The 22,110-nt window shown below is 38.1% G+C and overlaps 1 pseudogene; it reads left to right on the top strand.

The window, feature by feature from the left end:
• The first annotated feature begins 678 nt into the window (after positions 1-678).
• On the top strand, positions 679-832 carry LOC118153179 (small nucleolar RNA U3; annotated as a pseudogene).
• Positions 833-22,110: the final 21,278 nt, after the last annotated feature.

Here is a 22,110-nt window from a genome sequence, read left to right as displayed (position 1 = left end):
CTGTCTCCAAACAAACATTCCCTTTTAAACATTTTATATCCCCTTTTAAAATATGATACTTTAAATATGAAAGCGCACTCAAATTAGGCCCATTATGACATGCGTAGAGGTTGGATTATTATGGAGGCTTCTGATTCAGTCAAAATAATTCTGCTTTTTAAAATTATGGTGCTATTTTTATTATGTTGACCACCAGAATAATTGATTTGATTTTGTGTATAAGCAGCTTGAAAGAATGCTGCAAGTGGACAATTTAAAATACTATAGACTGGATGCAGCAGCTCATGCCTATAATTCCAGCACTTTGCGAGGCCAAGGCCAGAGCACCACTTGAGGCCAGGAATTTGAGACCAGAATGGGCAACATAACAAGATCTCATCTCTACAAAACATTAAAAAAAAATTGCTGCGTATAGTGGCATGTGCCTGTAGTCCCAACTACTTGGGATGCTAGGGTGAGAGGATCACTTCAGCCAGGGAGGTTGAGGCTGCAGTGAGCCATGATTGCACCATTGAACTTTGACCTGGGTGATAGAGCAAGATCCTGCCTCAAATAGATATAGATATAAATATAGATACGGATATAGATATAGATATAGATGTATCTCTTTGGTCTGCATCTATTTTCCAAGAGTGATTGCTGATTCAGTGAAAAATCTATGCTTTAAAAGATATATCAAAGACTATACTTCCCTGCATTATTGCTATGGTTCATTATTAGAAAAGCTTATCCAACTGTGTAGAGAACCAGAAGTCAGAAGGAGGAGGTGAGGTGTTCTCTCTTGAGCGTGAAGCCAGCTTTGCACTTTGGGAAAGAATGCAGTCTGAGCGACTCCGTTTTTAATTTAAGAACTTTTTTCTTAAAAAAAGATACAACAAAGGAAATCAGAACACCAGGTTAATAAGGTGGTGAAGATTCTAAGAGTTGTAGGAGATGTTGTAATAATCTTATATTTTTTTCTCATATAAAAATGCAGGAACAGGATCTGTTTTATCAACTGAAGAATATAATCTTCTATAGAAAGCACATATATATCTTTACAATGAGGATTAAAAATATTATTTTCAATAATTGGCAGGCTAATTTGCATTAGAAAGCTAAATTTAGGCCTTAGATAAATGTAGCAAGTATATTTTACTCAATGTACATTTATGCAGATTTTTCAATAGTGGTAGGTTGAGTGCCTTGGTTCAAGACACTGAAACATGTAAGCAGAAAATCTCATTTTCTGAAATTAAGAAAAGAACTAAGGAGAAAAATCAATTTATAAAAGCACCGTATCAGTTCAAGTGAAGTGAAATAACAGACATAATAGATTTTGGTGTTCACAGAATATACTTATGGGAATTATGAACCAATTTATTTCCTGTTGTTTATAATAGATTAACAACATATATATAGATTTTTACTTTTTAATTTCTTATCCATGGTTCTTGGCACGTATTTTTAAATATTTGTTGATTTTTTAAAATATAAGAATGAATGACACTAGATTGGAGAATAATTCAAACTAGTTTTATTGATATGATTTAGGCTCATATCTGATTTGCTTTATACCAGTCATATTATTACATACTTTATCAGCAGTAAATGATCATGATGATATATGGGTTTACATTCATAAAACATATATAATGTAAAAACCCAGATTGTTTCACTTGAAATGGTTTTCAAAGGTTCGGTACAGAGCAAATGCCTTTCACCTCTAAAACATCCAACACAGCTGAAAATAAGACAGTGAAGTTAGTGAGTGAATAGTAGCTATTTTGTAGATTATCATGAGTAGAGTTAATACAAGATCTTAAAAATATATTGTCTTGTTTTTAAGTTTCACACCAATAACCTCGGTATGAACTTTAACTCCAACAACTAAATGCTTGGGACTGAGTCCTTATTTATTTCCTTCAGTTCTGCCTAGAATGTTCTTGCCTTCCCTTGTGCCTATCCAAACCCTGAGAACCAATCTAAAATCTCACCATCTATGACCCCATTTCCATGAGACCTTTAAAATTCTAGCCCCAGCACAGTGTTATAACCTTCACTGAGCCCAATTTTATTATTATACCTTTCTTATACCACTTTCTATATTCTGCCTTCTTATTTGTGTCAGTCACCATCGGGCTATAAGCTGCTTATAACTATTTACATTTAGTGATTTTCTTATATACTACTATTTCTAGCAGTGTTTTGAATATACCAATTATCTAATAAGTGTGTGCTGACCTGGGTTAACAGCTGCCTTCCTGCCAACCACAAGATATCATTTAGAATTTTCTTACAGTCAGGAGCTAAGTCATGTGTTGGTTGACCTCTTCCTACTTTCCAATTATAAAAATACATTTTAAAATAGAGATATTGAGCTCACCTCAGAACTTTGCTAAGAAGTTAAAAAAATTTTGCACAATAGCTAACATTTATTCATATTTTACTATCTGTCAGGCATATCAGGGTCACTGGGCTAAGGCTTTTGTGTTACGACTTGCATAATCATGATCTCATTTATGTCTCAGAATAATAATTTTGTGTAATAGTTTTATCCCTATTAAGATCTTAGAATTATTAAATAACCTGTTTAATATTACTCAACTCTCTAATGGCAAAGCAAAGACTTACACCCATGCACCCAACTACTAATTCTATTGTGTCTATTTGAGTGCCCAAAGACAGTCAGGAAGCAGGAAGAATTGAGTTCCAGAGTTCGTAGTGCATCGGTGAGCAAGTGATTCATTTTGACCCCCTTGATGCTTATTTATTTAATTTATTTATTTGAGTCTTACTATCTTGCCTAGCTGACCTTCACCTTCTGGGTTCAAGAGATTTCAGCCTCCCAAGCAGCTGGGACTGACTACAGGCTTGCACCACTGCATCATGTGAGGCTTTTTTTCTAATCCAATAAGGTAAATCCAGTAATATATCTGAAATATTAGGTACATAGAATATTCATGGAAGTATCAAGCCAGCCATCTAAATATGGTATTTATCGAAACATAATACCTTATGTTGAATTTTAGTCTAAGAATTTGTTTCATTTATTTCAAGTGCTATAAATAATAAAACATTTTCATATATTTTATATCTCACTAGATTGTTAAAGCCATTAGGTCACTGGCTATATGTTATCTGGCTTTACTGCACAAGACTTGGGTTTGAGAAAAGGAAGGTAACTTTTATCAAGTCATACAGCAAGTAAATGTCTAAGAATTAGCTTTTTTATTATATTTTCTGACTCCAGGATATGGTAGCATGTGTTAATAACTCAACATAATGTGCATTTATAAGTCAAAGTCCACAAAACTACTAGACATACATGTTTACAATTTATTAGTAATAATAATAATAATAACAGCAGCTTTACCGTATTCACATAGGTGGAGCACATAAATTATCATCCAAATCAGGACCCCTTGAGAATGACAAATGCCAAACTAACTGAGTAGCTGGAAAACAATTATAAATTGGGACAAGCTTAGACAAACTGCAATATGTGATTTTGTAATTTAAATAGCACTTATGTGCCAGGTCTTAATCTAAGAATTTTACATGAATTAGCGTAATGAATTTTTTTTTCCCTTGAATTGGAGTCTCACTCTGTTGCCCAGGCTGGAGTGCAGTGGCACAAACTCAGCTCACTGTCTCCCAAAATGCTGGGATTACAGGCATGAGCCACTGTGCCTGACCTCAATTAATTCTTATGAAGTAGGAATTACATTCATTTTTCAGATGAGCTTGTTGTGAGATGTCCCAGGTCACACGGCGTTTGTGGATTTTTTCCAAAGCACTTTGCTGTCTTCAATCTCTTTGCTTGCCTAATATAGGGAAAGGGAGAGCAAAGGCCAAGAAGATAAATATTTGGACAATGGCAGACAATGATTATCAGAATTTAGTGGCTGGAAATGTTATCTAGCTGTTTTCTAATGCCAGCATCAGAATAGAAATTTGTGGGAAGCCATCTCAATTCTATACCAAGGAAATATGAATAACATATCTAACAATCTTACTGATCACCCTTTTTCTATTGCATGTTTACACATTTTAGGTTTTGATGTACTTGGTGCACTTGGAAAATTATTTGAAGATCTGTGAACAATTACCTAGGTAGAGCCATTAGCAGATAACTTTTGTATGTTCTAGGTGAATTGATGTAACTGATCAGGATTAATATACTAGGCTTCATTCAACCTGAGATTCATCCCAATTTCCCTGCAGAAACATCTCAGGCTGGCCCTGAGGAGACTCTGCTAAGGAAAGTTTGTTTGTGGTTTCTAAGTGGGTATCACCCTTAAGAAGTCCTGAACCATGTCTTTAAGCACTTTCTTTTCTTCTCTGCTCTATCCTCTGAGTTTGTTGAGAGAAGATTGTTGGCATTCCACTTCACCAGCCAAGCTGCATAGAAAAGATTGGAGATCTCCAAGTGAAAGGAAATATTTCAACAAACAATGCCTGGTGCTTACAATCTGATCACTTTACAAACAAATGAATGCTTTCTCTATTGTGCAAGTGACCTCATCATGGAAAGTAGATTAAGCTCAGCATCACTCTACTCAGAGCTATCTTCCAACCACTTCTAATCATCTTCTGCCTATTCTCCTACTCTATTGTTCTCTAAAACAACTTAGAAAACTCTAAACAACAATGTTCAATTGATTACAATAAAGAATGGGTAAATATTTATACCTCAAATAGTTAAATGTAAATAATGTTGTTGTTAAGTGTGGTAAATTACATTCACAACTACCTTGTAAAGCAGCCTCTATTTTGGGCAGGCATTATTCTTAGACCTCTTTCATGACTTATTTTATCCTCACAATATTCTAGGCAGCACTACTTTTTCCATTTTATACATAACAGCATCAAGGGTCAAAGAGATTACATAACTCACTCAAGGTCAATAGTAAATCCTTTAAGAAGTAAATATGTTGCCTTGGTTTCTACCAATTTTTTAAAAAATGTCAAAAAAAGTACAAGAATATTTGCAATGCTCTTTATTTTTGCAGACTTAATATGTCAATCATTATGGTAAATTATTTTAACACATGTTTGTATTTTAGTTTTACCATAACTTTAGGAAAAATTCACTTTAATCTTACAGATGAGAAAAAGAACATTACATAATTTATTCAACGTGATCAAGAAATAGTAGAACTGGAATTCAAACCTAAATCTGTCTGATAGCAAAGAAATCTTAAATATACTAAATTCTTCTTCTTCTTCTTATAATTTTTTGAGACAATGTCTCACTCTGTCACCCAGGCTGGAGTGCAGTCGCAACATCTCGGCTCACTGCAACTTTTGCCTCTCAGGTTCAAGTAAGTGATTCTCCTGCCTTAGGTTCCTGAGTAGCTGGGATTACAGGCATGTGCCACCACGCCCAGCTAATTTTTGTATTTTTAGTAGAGATGTTTCACCATGTTTGCCAGGCTGGTCTTGAATTCCTGACCTCAAGTGATCAGCCCACCTTGGCCTTTCAAAGTACTGGGATTACAGGCTTGAGTCACTGTGCCAGCCCTAAATTATTTTTAATAGTGCAACTGATGTCCTTGGACTGTCCATCATTGATGAACTTTTGCAACTTTAAGTTATTTTCCAACTTTTTTCTTTCCCTACAAAATTGGTATCCAGATTGATGAACTAAAACTATTTATTTGGAATTCTTAAGTTAAATTTGTCTACCACATGATGATCTTTTACTTATTTAGACAAAAGAAAAAAATATTAGGTGTTTAAGACAGTGATTCTAGAAATTAACTAATTAAATTGGATGAAGAAAATGACACACAGGGTCCAGCGCAGTGGCACACACCTGTAATCCCAGTACTTTGGGAGGCCAAGGCAGGCAGATTAGCTGAGGTCAGGAATTTGAGACCAGCCTGGCCAACATGGTGAATCCTGTCTCTACTAAAAATATAAAAAATGAACTAGGCATGGTGGTGGGTGCTTATAATCTCAGCTACTCCAGAAGCTGAGATAGGAGAATAGCTTGAATCTGGGAGGTAGAGGTTGTAGTGAGTGGCGATCGCACCACTGCACTCCAGCCCTGATGATACAGTGAGACTCTGTTTCAAAAAATATAAGAGAGGAAGAAAAAGAAAATGACACGCAAAGTCAGCCATCATGGCTCATGACTGTAGGCCATAGTTCCAGCTACTCAGGAGGCTTAAGGCATAAGGCTGAGGCCAGAAATTCAAGTCTGCAGTGAAGTATGATGGAGTGCACCCACTGCACTGCAGCCTGGGTGACAGAGAGAGACCTTGTCTCCAAAAAATACAAATGAAGAAAATGACATGCAGAAAAGTGAGGTTTGCTATCATCACAGGGGTTCTAGACAAAATATTTCCTGATTTTATAGACCGTGCTCATTCTATACACCTAAGCTACAAACAGTTTTTGCAATTATTTGTTTTGTGGATCAGGACATAATAATAACAACAGTAATTATTGTAATGATTATTATTATAACCAGGAGCACTTATGAAGAGTTTATGATGTGTAATACGGTTATTGCATGTTGTTCATATGTATTATCTCATTTAAGGCTCACCACGTTGTGAGGTTAGTTAGTACTAATATTACTCACATTTTGTAGGAAAGGTATTAAACTCAGAGAGGTTAAGAATGTTTAAGGTCATACTGTAAGTAAACTGAGGTCAGTTTAGGTCACAGCCAAGGTTCACAACTATGCTCAGCTCTGTCTTGCTGGGTCTTTCCTCTGCACAGCAAGGGGCCCTTGACCTCTACCAGCATGCTGTGTCCTAGCTCAGTCACTAGAACCAATTCTGATTTGTAGCTGGAAAGATTTGAAGTCATATCTGCTGCTAGAATGGCTTTTATGTTTTCTGCTTGTTTTTGAGACCCCTTTCCTCCATCTTCACCTTTTGCCAGTTTCTGTATTACTTTAGATATCCTCTCCTGGTAGCTGTTGGCACCTCCTCCTGTGATGCAAGCTTCTAGGGATAAATTATAAGCTCCTGCATACTTTCTTGTAGGATCTCAGCACAGACTGGTTAACTTCTATTACAGCCAGTTTCACCATTCACTGCTGGTGAAGATCCTATTATTACACACACACACACACAATTTATCACCCAGAATATTAACCAGGAATGGCTGATTCTAAATGAAGTGCAGCTTTTAGAATTTATATGTGTATAGCGTATATTTTATGTATTTTCAATGCATAAGTAGAAATTATTTTGATTTAATTGCTTTTTGGAGAATTAGCCTCTTTTACTGAGTGAGTCAGAATGTGTCATAGGATGTTACCAAATTAGGGAATAATTTTTTTTCTCAGAATCATCTTTTGTAGATGAATATCTTCTTCAGAATCAGTCCTCTGTTAATCAGAACATCATTAACCACTACTGCCAAACCTGATAAATGAGAACTTGTTGGTGAAGAAACTTAGCCTTAAATGTATTTGTGATTTTTAAAAATTGGCAAGGATGAGTATATTTTCTAAAATTATGTTTTTAAGTGAAAACAGGTTATTTATGGAAGTCCATGAAAATAAAAAATGATTCAAATATCTCAGGAAATCCAAACCAAGCTTATCTATTAAAAAGCATTTTTGTTTTTTGTTTTGTTTTGTTTTTGAGACAGAGTCTTGTTCTGTCTCCCAGGCTCGAGTACAATGACATGATCTTTGCTGACTACAACCTCTGCCTCCCAGGTTCAAGCTACTCTCCTACCTCAGCTTTCAGAGTAGCTGAGATTACAGGTGCCTGCTGCCACGCCCAGCTAAGTTTTGTATTTTTTTTTTTAGTAGAGACAGGGTTTTACCATGTTGGCCAGCTGGTCTTGAACTCCTGACCTTAAGTGATCCACTTGCCTCCGCCTCCCAGAGTGCTGGGATTACAGGCATGAGTCATCATGCCTGGCGTGAAAAGCATTTTTGAAATAACCACCATTTTATAGTTACATGTTGAATTAAGAAAAATAATTATTTGTCATATCTAAATCTTTCAAAAAATTGGTTAAATGAAAAATAGTTGACAGCTCTCACTGCTACAAGTTTTGTTCTGATAGTTGAGTATTCTAGATTTGAAAATTCAAAGTGATTTCCAGCTGCTTGAGACAAAAGTGAAACAGAGGAGACGTGGGTAATAAATTCTAACATATAGTTTCTGTAAGAGTTTTGGTCAATAAACTTCAATCCTTAAATCTTAGTCCTAACCCAGAAGAAACATCCAACGAAGCATGCCAATGTTGTGTATTGTTGAAAAGTGTCATCAGGTCACACATAGTTCAGAAGGAAATTGGTGGAAAACCACTAGGTTAACATTCGTGAGGATCTCATAGACATCTAATTAAAACGAATTCTGTTCTGTCTGGTCAACACTGATAAATCATGAAAAGGAAAAGCCATCCATCCTGCTATTATTAAAAGTTGAGAATCTGGAAAGAACACATACAGATGAGAGCACAGATGTCTGTTTTGGGCATAATGCCATTATGCTTATCTGTAGAATTACAAATAAAATGGCATTTTTGGTTGAGTATTTTATGTTGTCAGTGTACTTAAGCATAGAGAGTTGCACTAACATAGTCCCCAAATGTGGGACCTAGGTCAAGAGAAGTTCACACTCTCCGTGGTTGAATATAGTTAAAAAAGAAAAAAATCAACACAGAACAGATGAGAACGTTCATGTGAAGAGAAACTCACCTTCCTGATAAATAGAGGGTGTTTCCCAAGTTTTATTTAGAGAGCTGGTTCTCAAAGAATCCACGACCGGAATGTGATGATATAGAGAAACTGAAGTCAACTCAATTGTGTTGTAATTTGACCTTCTGAGATAAGAATGAGTTAAGGCCAAGAGTTGATTAGATACTTCCCAGCTTCTCTTTACAGTGACTAGGAATTACTGTTCTAAATGAAGTGCTGGTTCGTTGGACTAAATTTGTTTGGAAGATAATCATACACAACTGTTTAGTGGAATTTTCCTTGGAAAACATTCCAACATTTTTTGTCCTAATTTTTTCCTCATCAAAATTCCATCTAAATCTCAACAGAGGCCAGGTGCGGTGACTCAAGCCAGTAATCCCAGCACTTTGGGAGGCCAAGGTGGGCGGATCACCTGAGTTGGCGGGTGTCTGTAATTCCAGCTACTCGGGAGGCTGAGGCAGGAGAATTGCTTGAACCTGAAAGGCAGAAGTTGCAGTGAGCCGAGATCATGCCACTGCACTCCAGCCTGGGAGACAGAGGGACACTGGGTCTCTTTTTATCGAGACAGAATCTTGCGCTGTTGCCAGGCGCCAGGCTGGAGGGCAGTGGCGCGATCTCGGCTCACTGCAACCTCCTCTTCCCGGATTCCAGCAATTCTCCCGCCTCAGCCTCCCGAGTAGCTGGGACTACAGGCGCGCACCACCATGCCCAGCTAATTTTTGTATTTTTTTAAGTAGAGATGGGGTTTCACCACGTTGGCCAGGATGGTCTCGATCTCTTGGCCTCGTGATCCGCCCTCCTCGGCCTCCCAAAGTACTGGGATTACAGGCATGAGCCACCATGATCGGCCAACTCGGTCTCAAAAACAACAACAACAACAACAACAACAACAACAACAACAACAAAAACCAATCCATCACTGGAGAACTATGAAGAAGCAGAGAGAAGGTGAAGGAAAACAGTTTAGAAGCACAAGAATGAATCTAGAATAGTCTAAAATTTACCCCTGACTCTGTAAAGCAGAGTTTCACAACCTCAGCACTTAATATTTTAGGCTGAATAATTCTTTACTGTGGGGGATGCCCTGTGCACTGTAGGGTGTTTAGCAGCGTTTCTGGACTCTATCTATTAGATGGGGTAGCAAATTCCTGGCCTCGAGCGATTCGCCCACCTTGGCCTTCTAAAGCGCTGGGATTACAGCCGTGAGCCACCATACACAGCCACCCACCTATACTCGAACTCAACATGGTCCTACATCACAGGGAAAGACTGAGGGACTGCTCCAGATTAGAGAAGATTAAACAGCGGTAAAAAATAAGAGTGATATTATGTTTCTGGACGGTGTGGGAAAATACACTATTGCATAGCTGTCAAATCTGAGGGGGGTTCTGTGGATTGGAAAGTGATGTTTCAGTTTACTGATTTGAAGGATTATTTAGGATTAAGAGGAAGGTATCTTTGTTTCTGAGAAATGTATGCTGGAGTTTTAACATTGTTTCAACATGAGATATGGGAATGCTTTAACCTAATCTTGTATCTTTTTCATAGGTTTAAAATAATGCTTTAAAAAAATCTCACAGGGAGTAGGGGGAAAAGAAATTAAAAATAGAAAAAGAAAACCCTTAAAGAAAAGTTTAAACACAAAACCTGGAGGAAGATATTTGTAATATATGAGAGAGAGAGAGAAAAAAAATAGAGAGAAACTCCTTCATAACAGTGTTAAAAATAAATACATGGTGCCACTGCCCATCCTGGAGTGCAGTGGCGCCATCTCAGTTAATAGCAATCTCAGCTCACGGCAACTTCAGCCTCCAGGGTTCACGTAATTCTCGTGCCTCAACCTCCTGAGTAGCTGGGATTACAGGCTTGCACCACCACACCAGGCTAATTTTTGTATTTTTAGTAGAGACAGTGTCTTATTATGTTGGCCAGTCTGGTCTAGAACTCCTGACCTCAAATGATCCACCTGCCTGGGCTTCCCAAAGTTCTGGGATTACAGGCGTGATCCACTGCACCAGGCCCCTCTGCAAGATTTTCTTATGACAAAGCTTAGTCCATGCATTACTGGCAGGAAGCCCCTATAGCTGACCATGTGATAGAGGCACAGGATCATCATCCATCCCACCCCTGGCGATGCCAACCTTGACCACCTGGTGAAGTTGTCAGCTTTTGCTGCTTTAAAAATCACCATTTCCCATTTTGTAATTTATAAACATGTTTTTTTAATTGAGATACTTCAAAATTATACCAATAGACTGTAACTCATTAAGCCTCACTCATCAGCTTAGCATCCTTCCATGATTCCTACCTTCATTGATGACCCTTATATGATTATCAAAGGATGATTTTCTATTTCCATCATTTATTAGTTGGGTAGATCTTTCCCTTTTATTTATATATTAATTCAATCATGTTTTTATTATTTTATTTTATTATTTTTTTTTTTTTTTGAGAGAGCGTCTTGCTCTTTTTCCCAGGCTGTAGAACAGTGGTATGATCTCGGCTCACTGCAGCCTCAACCTCCCAGGCTCAAGCAATCTTCCCACCTCAGTCTTCTGAGCAGCTGGGACTACAGGCACACAATATCACATCTGGCTAATTTTTGTATTTTTAGTGAAGACGGGGTTTTGCCATTTTGCCCAGGGAGGTCTCAAACTCTTGGGCTCCAGTAATCTGCCTACCTCAGCCTCCCGAAGTGCTGGGACTTCAGGTTTGAGCCACTGCACCAAGCCTACTTATTTATTTTTAAATTAACACATAATAGATGCATATATTTTGGAGGTGCATGTGATAATTTGATATATAATATATGAAGATCAAATCAGGGTAATTGGGATATATATCAATCCTTTCAGTTATTTACTTATATCAGTATAGGCATGAATTTTTATTTTTTTCCAATGGATTATAATTCATTATTGTCATTATTTATTCTGATGCAGAAAGTTTTCCAGAGTTGGTCAGTAAGAACTCTTGTAAGCTGGTGCCTGTGTCTTTTTGACAGTGTTTACATCATTCTTTATGTACTTTCTTGCTTTCTGGGACAACAAGATACCTGGGCCTGTATTGAATCTTCTCTATACCCGAACTCTGGAATCCACTGTTTATCTAAGGAGGCTTGGTACCTCTTCGCAGAGAATGGTATTTGGAAACAAGATCTACTCTGAGTGTTCATTGTCACTGGGGCGCACTCCTTCTAGATCCTTTTGGGAAACAGAATTGAAATTTTATATGTATACACATACAGATGTATATATATACACACACAGATAAATCTACATTTATCTATTTATTTATTTATCATCGATGTATCTAAAACTATAAATTCATTCCAATACTTGTATTTCCAGTTCATAATTTCAGGTTTATTTCTAACTTTTTCTTTTCTTTCACTTTCTTTGACAGTGAGAAACCTGGCTCTCATTATTGACAATATGGTTATATTTCCTCAAAATTACTATATATAATTAGTCTTTTTTCACACTTTGTCCCTGTTTTACCATCTGCAAGAAAAGGGAAGGAAAAGAAACTTTTCAGTCTGCAGGACAAGGGTAGCCCTGAGTATTCACTACAGTGCATCTCTGGAAGCCTTTCCTAATCATTTGTACCTCTTTAAATTTTCTCTAGCTTCAGATTTGGTAACTGAATGATTACAGAGAATTTCTTGGAACTAGATAGAGAACAACATTCAACAACTGTCCTCTGTCTGGCTGCTGTTTCTTGATTTCCCCGACTTTGTTCTCATTTGTTTTGCCACTGTTGCTTTCTTCTCCTTCGAATTGCTTTAATACTTTCCGAACTTCCTTCAGTCTTGCCACCCTCAAGATCTCCTTCCACATAATCACTAAAGTAACATCCCTCTAAAACATGCAGCTGAGTACAACATTCTACTGCTTTAAAATTTCTCAGTGGTTTCCTATGGCTCCACACTCCTTAATGCAGTTTATAAGGACTTCTATAACTTGATGGATTCTTGTTTTCTCTCTCAATCCATCTCTAATCACTCTCCTCACAGAACTGCCTATGTCAGCAACCACCGATACTGGTATGTCTACAAAGAAACCATGTTTCTTGGGAAACAAGAGCTAAAGAGCTAAAAGAATGTTTTTTTTTTCTTTTTCTTTTCTTTTTTTTTTGGAGATGGGGTTTCACCATGTTGGCCAGGCTAGTCTTGAACTCCTGATCTCAGGTGATCTGCTCACCTCAGTCTCCTAAAGTACTGGGATTACAGGCATGAGCCACTACACCTGGCCAGGAATGGTTTTCAATGTCAGATTTTCTGGATTTGAATCCTCTTTCATCGCCTGGGTAGGCCTGTGTTTTTGTGACTTAGATACTACTATTGCTGGGAAACAAACCACTAAAACAATAGTATAAAACAAGAAACATTTAAGGCTATAAATTCAGAGAAGGGCCAGTAGGGGCAGCTATTCTGTGCTGGTCTGGATGATCTGTTTTTATGATGGCTTCTCATTTGTCTGCTTCCTGGACTGAGATGGCTGAAGGATGGACTCAGTGGGGATGGTCAACTGGAGTGCCTTTGAGTGACCACTGCAGTGTGGTGATCTCCAGGTAGCTGGACATTTTATTGGCACCTCAGAGATCCAACACATATGTTCCAGAAAACCAGGTGGAAGTGTTTGGCCTTTTATAACCTGGCCTCAGGAGTCACATAGCATCACTTCCATGTATTCTTGGTGAAAACAAGATTCAGAGAAAAGGACATAGATGCTTTAAATGTTTTAATACTGGTATATCTTGGAAATTACTTACTATTTCTTTATCTGTAGAATGGAAGTCCTGGAAGTATGGGTTAAATGAGTTATTATATGTAGAATGGCCAGTACACAGTGACTGGTCCATGTTTTTTAATGACGTTGGATGCTACTCTTGAACCTGGAATTCAGTTAGTCTTCTTCATTGCCTAACGAGGATATATTAATAGACAGGTCAGTGTCTCCTCTGAGATGCTTTCTCTGACTCTGCAAGGTGTGTTAGATGTTCCCCAGGGTCCCTGACCTCCACATTGCTTTATAAATGGCAGTATGTTTTGGTTACCCCATTAGTCTGAGGTCTCTAGGACAAAAACAGCTAATACACTATCTGTAGTATAGTATCACAGTGTCACATAGTATACACTTAGTAAATGCTTCACAAATGAATGTCTTAATTCTTGAAAAACAAGACCTCTCAACCTAATGACAATGTAATGACAGAATAATCTTGTGTTCTGGCCAGGTGCCATGGCTCACACTTGTAGTCCCAGCACTTTGGGAGGTGGAAGTGGGTAAATCACGAGATCAGGAGTTTGAGACCAGCCTGGCCAACATGGTAAAACCCTATCTCTATTAAAAGTACAAAACTTAGCTAGGTGTGGTGGCGGGCACCTGTAATCCCAGCTAATCAGGAGGCTAAAGCAAGGGAATCTTTTGAACCCAGGAGGCAGAGGCTACAGTGAGCTGAGATATTGCCACTGCACTACAGCCTGGGGTGACAGAGCAAGACTACATCTAGAAAGAAGAAAGAAAGGAAGAGAGAAAGAAGAAAAGAGGAGAAGAGAAGAGAAAGAGAAGAGAAGAGAAGAAGAGAAGAGAAGAGAAGAGAAGAGGAGAGAAGAGAAAACTGCTGTATTCTGATTTGACTGGAAATTCCCTCATTGCCACCTGTTGCTGCAGCACAATTATCAGTGGGGCCACATTTTAGTCTCAAAGTGTTCCAGTTTGGATAGTAAATTATACAGCACTGACTCAAAGAGGCTTCTAGAGTCTCTCTGATGTTGGTAAAGGAAAGACTTCCTTTGACCCTCTGACCCTCTCTCCTCTTGTAGCAAGAGTGCTCATGAGTAACTCTAGCCTGGGAAACTCACCTTTCACAAGGTGGAGGGGTGGCTGTTAAGGGAAATGTCCCTTATGATGTCACCGTGAGCCAGGATGTAGTGCTGAATCACCAGCAGCATTTCTCAAAAGGGAATTAAGAAATGACTTCCCATTGACTCAGGGGGTGTGGGGCTTTCACTGGTCCATGGTGACTAGAAAGGAATTGCCTCGTTAACTTTGAGTTATGTTGAAAAGGTAGCTTCAGTTTGCTCTCAAACCCATTCCCCACTGATCTCCAAGGGTCTTCAGAGTGTTACCATGTTGTAGAGGTTTTTCTGGAAGTATTGGCTGGTGAGTACTCTCAGGGTGTCCTCTGGAGGAGTTTGAACTGGGGCAAAATTGGGTTAGGACTAAATTGTAAATGAGCTCATCTCTGATGTTTGCACTTAGCTGGAAAAACAGGTTTGAAAGATATGGGAAATCAGTCTGTTAGGATCAGCCAAGAAAGGATTTTGAAAGAATGTGTCATCACCTCAGATAGTCCTACCAATCTCCGTTTTGGAAAGTAAACAGAGAATTTCTTTTCCTTTTAGCTGATCTTTCTCAATTTCAAGGCCCAGATTAAGTCCTCCTTTGTCCAAGAAACTTTCTGGGGCTGCCACAGACTGTCTCATCTCTTCTTGACCGCTGCTTCTCCCCAATATCTGAGCTCACCTTCATCTTTTAAAATTACTCATCTGGCAATTCCTCTTCAATGATAATGATCTTCAATACAGCGCTTATGTGTGCCTGAGTGCTTTACAGCAATCATTTTGTCTAATCTTATCACCAAGTAAGTAATATCCCTACATTTTAGAGGTAAAGAAAAGCAGATAACAGTGCCTTGAGTTTATGTTACTAGCATTGTATCACCTCTTCTCACCTGACCTGTAAGCCTCTCAAGAACTGAACAGGTTTCTTATTCTTTGGTATCTCACTTCCCCCGCCCCATCCCGCCAAAACAGTTAAGAACTCAGAGGAGCAAGTTGTCCACAACGATGGCTGATTTTACTTCTTATCTACTCCATGAAGACAGGACTTTAAGCATAAATACATTTAAGTGCTATGTGGGCCATCTTTTAAGCCCTGGAAACTACATTAAGTCAGGAAAATAAATTCAGGGTGAAGAGAAGAAATGTTAAGTATGTGGTTCTCACCATTTTGAGAGCACATTGATGTTGCTTTTGAAACACAGGAAGCTTTGCTCAGCATTTGTTTAAAAGAGGAAGAAATATTTAAAATGTCAACCACATTGTGACAATTTGAATATTCCCTGGTTGATTTCCTGCATTACATCTTTGAAAATTTCCTGATTTTCATATGTATTCCAGTGCTGAGTGGTATTTCCTGTGTCAGCCTAAAAAATGGTATTTTTCTGTTAACAGGAAGCATCAATAACAGTATCAGCTGCAGGGATGGAGATGCTGAAATGGTGACTACATTCAAACCCATATGAATTTTGATCTTAAAATAAGTCACATACACTAAATAAGTGTATAAATGTGTATGAAATAAGTATGAGTACCTTGTCATACATTTACATCTGATTTTTGTGACCAAGAATATTTCCTTTTAAAGTTCTTTAGTTCTTGCCTTGAAGAGTTGACCAAAGAGGTCTTTTTTGTGGGTTTTTTTTTGTCTTAAATTCTCAAATTGTCAGATATTATGTGTGAAGAGACCATTCAGAGCAGAATAATGAAAATTACAGATGGAAAATTAGGTCATTTTTTTCTCTCCTCCTTTTAAAATACAGGCTGTATTCTTATGGAATACTCATATATTTTTTCCATTCTTGTTTAAAATTACATGTGTGATAGAGCCATTGCTAGTTCCCCTGGGAGATTATTTCACAGCATCATGGGCCTTGCTACAGGTATTTTTTTTTTCCCACTAATTTTCAGCCTAAAATTTCTTTTGCTCAATTTCACTCCATTATCCCTTGGACCACCTGTATAGTTCTTCACAGAAGGTTGCAAGGCACTCCATTTGATAGGAAATAAAGCCCTCTGCCAAAGTGCATTAAGGAAAAAAAATGATATCGAGTCTCATGTTGATGACAGCTACAGAATATAAATTTGAAGAGGAAATTCCCAGGCCTTAATTGCTCAGCAATAATCAACCCTCTTGTGTTTTAAATGTGGTTGAATACTTCTTTTTCCAAAGAATTGGGGGAATTCTGGTTTCCATAAAGAGCAAGGTGTGGGCTCTGTGTGTGTGTCTTAGAGTTGCATAAAGAAAATAAAATATACTAAAGATTTCTCCTACACATTGGCTCTGTACTCCTTCTAGGTTTTTTTTTTTTGTTATTTGTTTGTTTTTTACTTTAGACTTGGTACTTCTCCCATCCTTTCTCATCATCAAAATAGCAAAAATAACAAAAAGTTATCCATATATACTCTTCATCTTTCAATACGGAATAGTGAAAAGAAGAAAGTAAGCCTACTTTCTCTATTGCATGTTTATTGAAATGGCATAAATAGGCATTCTGATTGGATTATGGCATTTCTTAAACATATTCGCTGAACTAGATTGCAAAAAGATTCAAGCCAGGCATGGTGTCTCACGCCTGTAATCCCAGCACTTTGAGAGGCTGAGGCAGGAAGATCATGAGGTCAGGAGATCAAGACCATCCTGGCCAACATGGTGAAACCCTGTCTATACTAAAAATACAAAAAATTAGTCAGACATGGTGGCATACACTGTAGTCCCAGCTACTCGGGAGGCTGAGGCAGGAGAATTGCCTGAACCTGGGAGTTGGAGGTTGCAGTGAGCTGAGATCACACCACTGTGCTCTAGCCTGGACAACAGAGCAAGACTGCCTCAAAATAAATGAATACATAAATAAAACTTTAAAATATTTATGAATATCTTTTTAAGTAGGTGTAAAAAATATCAGGCCCCTTCTTTGGGGCACATACCAGGCCTCTCATCTGTGGGAAAATAAATGAAATATGAGATTTGATCAATTTGGGTAGTCTCAAATTCATTCACTGGTATGTTAGTTATAAATCACTGTGTTCAGTCTGGCCTCATATTTTATCCACAATCTAGACCTTTCCAATGTACCATATTCCAGTGCCACTGACCTTGAGACACTAGCTGTGCTTTATTGGTCTCTATTATCCACCACTGAACCCAGTGCCTGGCAGATGTCAGGTGCTTTGTTGGGTGATTGAATAATGAATTATACACAATTTAGAAAAAATCCAGTAAGGGCAGTTATATACCTAGCTTTTTGTCTGTTTGTTTGTTCTGAGATAGTTTTGTTCTTGTTGCCCAGGCAAAAATGGCATAATCTTGGCTCACTGCAACCTTCGCCTCCCAGGTTCAAGTGATTCTCCTGCCTCAGCATCTCCAGTAGCTGGGATTACAGGCATGCACTACCACGCCCAGATAAATTTTTTTGTATTTTTAATAGAGACAGGATTTCTTCATGTTGGTTAGGCTGGTCTTGAACTCCTGACCTCAAGGGATCTGCCCGCCTCAGCCTCCCAAAGTGCTGGGATTATAGGCGGGAGCCACTGCACCCAGCCTATACCTAGTATTTTTGACACTCAGTGCTGATCTTTTTTTTTTTCTTCTTCTTCTAGACGGACTTTCACTCTTATTACCCAGGCTGGAGTGCAATGGCGCCATCTCGGCTCACCACAACCTCCGCCTCCTGGGTTCAGGCAATTCTCCTGCCTCAGCCTCCGGAGTAGCTGGGATTACAGGCAGGCGCCACCATGCCCAGCTCATTTTTGTATTTTTAGTAGAGACGGGGTTTCACCATGTTGACCAGGATTGTCTCGATCTTTTGACCTCGTGATCCACCCGCCTCGGCCCCCCAAAGTGCTGGGATTACAGACTTGAGCCACCGCGCCTGGCCGAAGTGCTGATCATTTTTAATACTGCCAGAGGAAAAATAAACTTAGTAATGATCATGATATGAAATGAATAATAATGGCCAGAAAAAAATATAGACAATATAGTTGCATTACATTTAATATATATAATCATGCAAGTAAATGAATTAAAAACAAAAATAAAACAAATATAGAACAGTATTTAATTATATGTATAAAAATTTATAATACATAATATATAATTAGTATATAATACATAATATATATTATATATTAATTAATATATGACCCATAATATACAACTACTATAATACATAATTAATATTTAACAAATAATAACATACATTAATATATAACACATAATAATTTCTTGAGAAAACATTTGATACTACTGGGTACCCTTTTCCATTGCTTTAAACTTTTAAATACGAGTAACTCCAAGTAGTTATATAGAGGCAGACTTGAAGTCACTCAAGTTGTTTTTGTCTTCACGATAATTGTTTTGGATCCACAGACTTTTTTTGAGATGGAGTTTTGCTCTTGTTGCCCAGGCTGGAGTGCAATGGTGCGATCTCAGCTCACTGCAACTTCCACCACCCAAGTTCAAGCAATTCTCCTGCCTTAGCCTCCCAAGTAGCTGGGATTACAGGTGCCAGTTACCATGCCTGACTAATTTCTGTGTTTTTTTAAGTCGACATGGGTTTCACCATGTTGACCAGGCTGTTCTTGAACTCCAGACCTCAGATGATGATCCACCATCTTGGTCTCCCAAAGTGCTGGGTTTACAGACGTGAGCTACTGCACCTAGCTCATGCTTTTAAGCATATGAAGCTGTATGCCCTAAGGGCTGGAGATATTAACTGTTCTCCAGGTGAGCTCAAATGATTCCAAATCATTTTGAATTTGCTTTCAAAACAAATGAGGGCAGCTAGGTTTCTGGTGTACAAATCAGAATTCTTTGACTTCCATACAGAATACAACAGTTTATTTATTTATTTATTTTTATTTTAAGATGGGGTCTCCCTCTATCACCCAGTACAGCGGAGCGATCATAGCCCACTGCAACCTCAACCTCCTGGGCTCAAGCGATCCTGCCATTCCAGCCTCTTGAGTAGCTGGGACTAGAGAAGTGCACCACCTCCCTGGCTAATCGTTTTAATTTTTTTTTAAATTTCTTTTTAGAGATGGGGTCTTGCTATGTTGCCCAGTCTGGTCTATAACTCCTGGCCTTGAGCAATACTCCCATCTCAGCCTCCTAAAGTGCTGGGATTACGGGCATGAGCCACCAGGCCCAACTCACGTTTATTCATGAAAAAATATATTCTCTATGTATTTGAAGATTACATATATATTATTACAACTCAACAGTAACTACATAATTGTTTAGAACTTGGACCAACAAAAGATATTTTGTGCAGGAGCAGTATTTTATCGTTGGCATTATTTAGAATTGGCAGAGCATAGGGAAAAGAAAAAGCAGGGTGACTATTTTTAGCTTATTATTATTTTAAAATTCATCTTAATTATTTTAAAATGTAAAAATTCTCCACAAAAAATGAATTGCTTATACTGGAGGTGGACCACTCGCATTGCTCTGTCCCTGGCATGCCACTGTCACCTTTCACTGATTTTTCTTTAAACACAATTTTATTTAAAAGTGTTAAAAATCCCAAGTTATCTAGTCTTTTTTGACTTCCATGGTTAGCAGGTATTCAATACGTATTTTTTCAAATACCTGACTAGGAGGGAGTGTGGAGATGGGTGAGATCCTGCAGAAGGGGGCTGTGAGCAGACAGGGAGTGGCATGCCAGCATTTAACAGGGCATCAGCAGTTTAGGAAAGGAAGTGAACAGTATGTTGAGTTCTGTTGGTAATTGCCCTGGGGTGACGGGGGAAAGAGCAGAAACAAGTCAGTTTTTCAGGCTTAATTTCCCATCTCATTCTTTTAATTTCTACCTTTGATCAGGGTAAGCCATACATGTTTTCCCCATTCTGTTGCCCAGTTCCTGAGAAGACTCTTCCCACTCTTCCTTCTTTGGCTTCTCTGCTTCTGTCAGGCAATTCCGTAGTGAAACAGTGCAAAACAGTGAAAACACTAAGCTACATCTCAGCGTCATCCAGAACATTTGCGAATTCTTTACATTAAAATCTTCCTTTTATTTCTCTTCTCAGGCTCAGTTTTCTCTGACTGACTTGGAGTTAGGAGGGAAAATCCCTGCTATCTTTTGCAGGCATTTCTTGTACACTTCCTATCCTGACAGAGCAAGGGTAATCAAGAAGTACAGTTCTTTGAGATGGCTCTTAGTCACTCATTCTGTTTCAGTCCTTCCACTCTGTCCAAGAGAAGTTTCATACAAATTTATGAGACTGCCTTGTAACCTGTTTAAATCTTAGCCCTCAACCTCCCACTCATTAATACAAAATAGAATTTCAACATACCCATTAGCATGACTACTATCAAACAAATAGAAAATAACAAGTGTTGGTGAGGATATGGAGAAATTGATACCCTTGTGTATTGTGAGAGGAAATACAAAATGGTGCAGCCACTATGAAAATTGGTGTGGCAGCTCTTAAAAAATTAAAAATAAGATTAATATATGATCCAGGAACTTCACCTTTGGGCACATACCTCCAAAATTGAAGCAAGGTCTGTAAGAGATACAGATACATGGATCGAAAATATAGTATTCAAAATGTGAAATCCATGTATACAGAAGGCCAACTTTTTGAATACACAGGTCTCACGGGGCTGATGTGGGACTTGATTATGCACTTATTTTGTTATATGTGGAGTGTGTGTGTGTGTGTGTGTGTGTGTATGTCTTGGAACCAATTCCTGGTGTATTCTGAGAAACTGTTGTACTTGCACCCCCATGTTCACAGCAGCAGTACTCACAATAGCCAAGAGGTGGAAGTAGCCTAAGTGTCCATTGATGAATGAATGGATAAACAAAATATGGTATATACCTACAGTGGAATATTATTTTCCCTTAAACAGGATAGAAATTTTGACAAATGCTACAACATAGATGAACCTTGAGGGCATTATGCTAAGTGAAATAAGTCAGGAACAAAAAGACAGATACTCCATGATTCTACTTAAATGAGTAGTCAAATTCATAGAGACAAAAAGTAGAATGGTGGTTACTAGGTGCTAGAAGGAATGGGGAATGGGGAGAATTGTTTAATGGGTACAGTTTTATTTTGAAAAGATAAAAACATTCTGGGGATGTATGGTGGTAATGATTACAGAAACAATGTGAATGTTCATAATATATTGCTGAACTGTACACTCTTGAAAATGATTAATGTAGAGTTTTATGTATAATTTACTACAATTAAAAATAAAACTTCAAGTTTGATTTTTGCATGTCACTCTTATAAGAAAACAGAAAACTATTTTATGTGAATTAGAGTCTGATGGTGTGGACCACATGATATTGCTTATCCTGGGCAAGTTTTAAAATAATGCTTGGTAATGGGGGTGGTTTAAATAAGACATGCAAGTGAATGGCACCACTGTGACCTCAACTCCTTCCAGGTCAAAGAGGGCAACAGAAGAACAAATCAGGAAAGAAAATGGCCACCACTATCTAATGGGATGGTATATGTATTAGTCAGTTTTATGCTGCTGATAAAGACATACCAGAGACTGGGCAATTTACAAAAGAAATAAGTTTATTGAACTCTCAGTTCCATGTGGCTGGGAAAGTCTCACAATAATGGTGGAAAGTGAAAGGCACATCTC

The sequence above is a fragment of the Callithrix jacchus genome, chromosome 4 (assembly GCF_049354715.1).
Source record: "Callithrix jacchus isolate 240 chromosome 4, calJac240_pri, whole genome shotgun sequence".
NCBI classification, from domain to species: Eukaryota; Metazoa; Chordata; class Mammalia; order Primates; family Cebidae; genus Callithrix; species Callithrix jacchus.
Note: the sequence above shows the minus strand (reverse complement) of the source record. Positions and strands in the feature narration are given on the sequence as shown.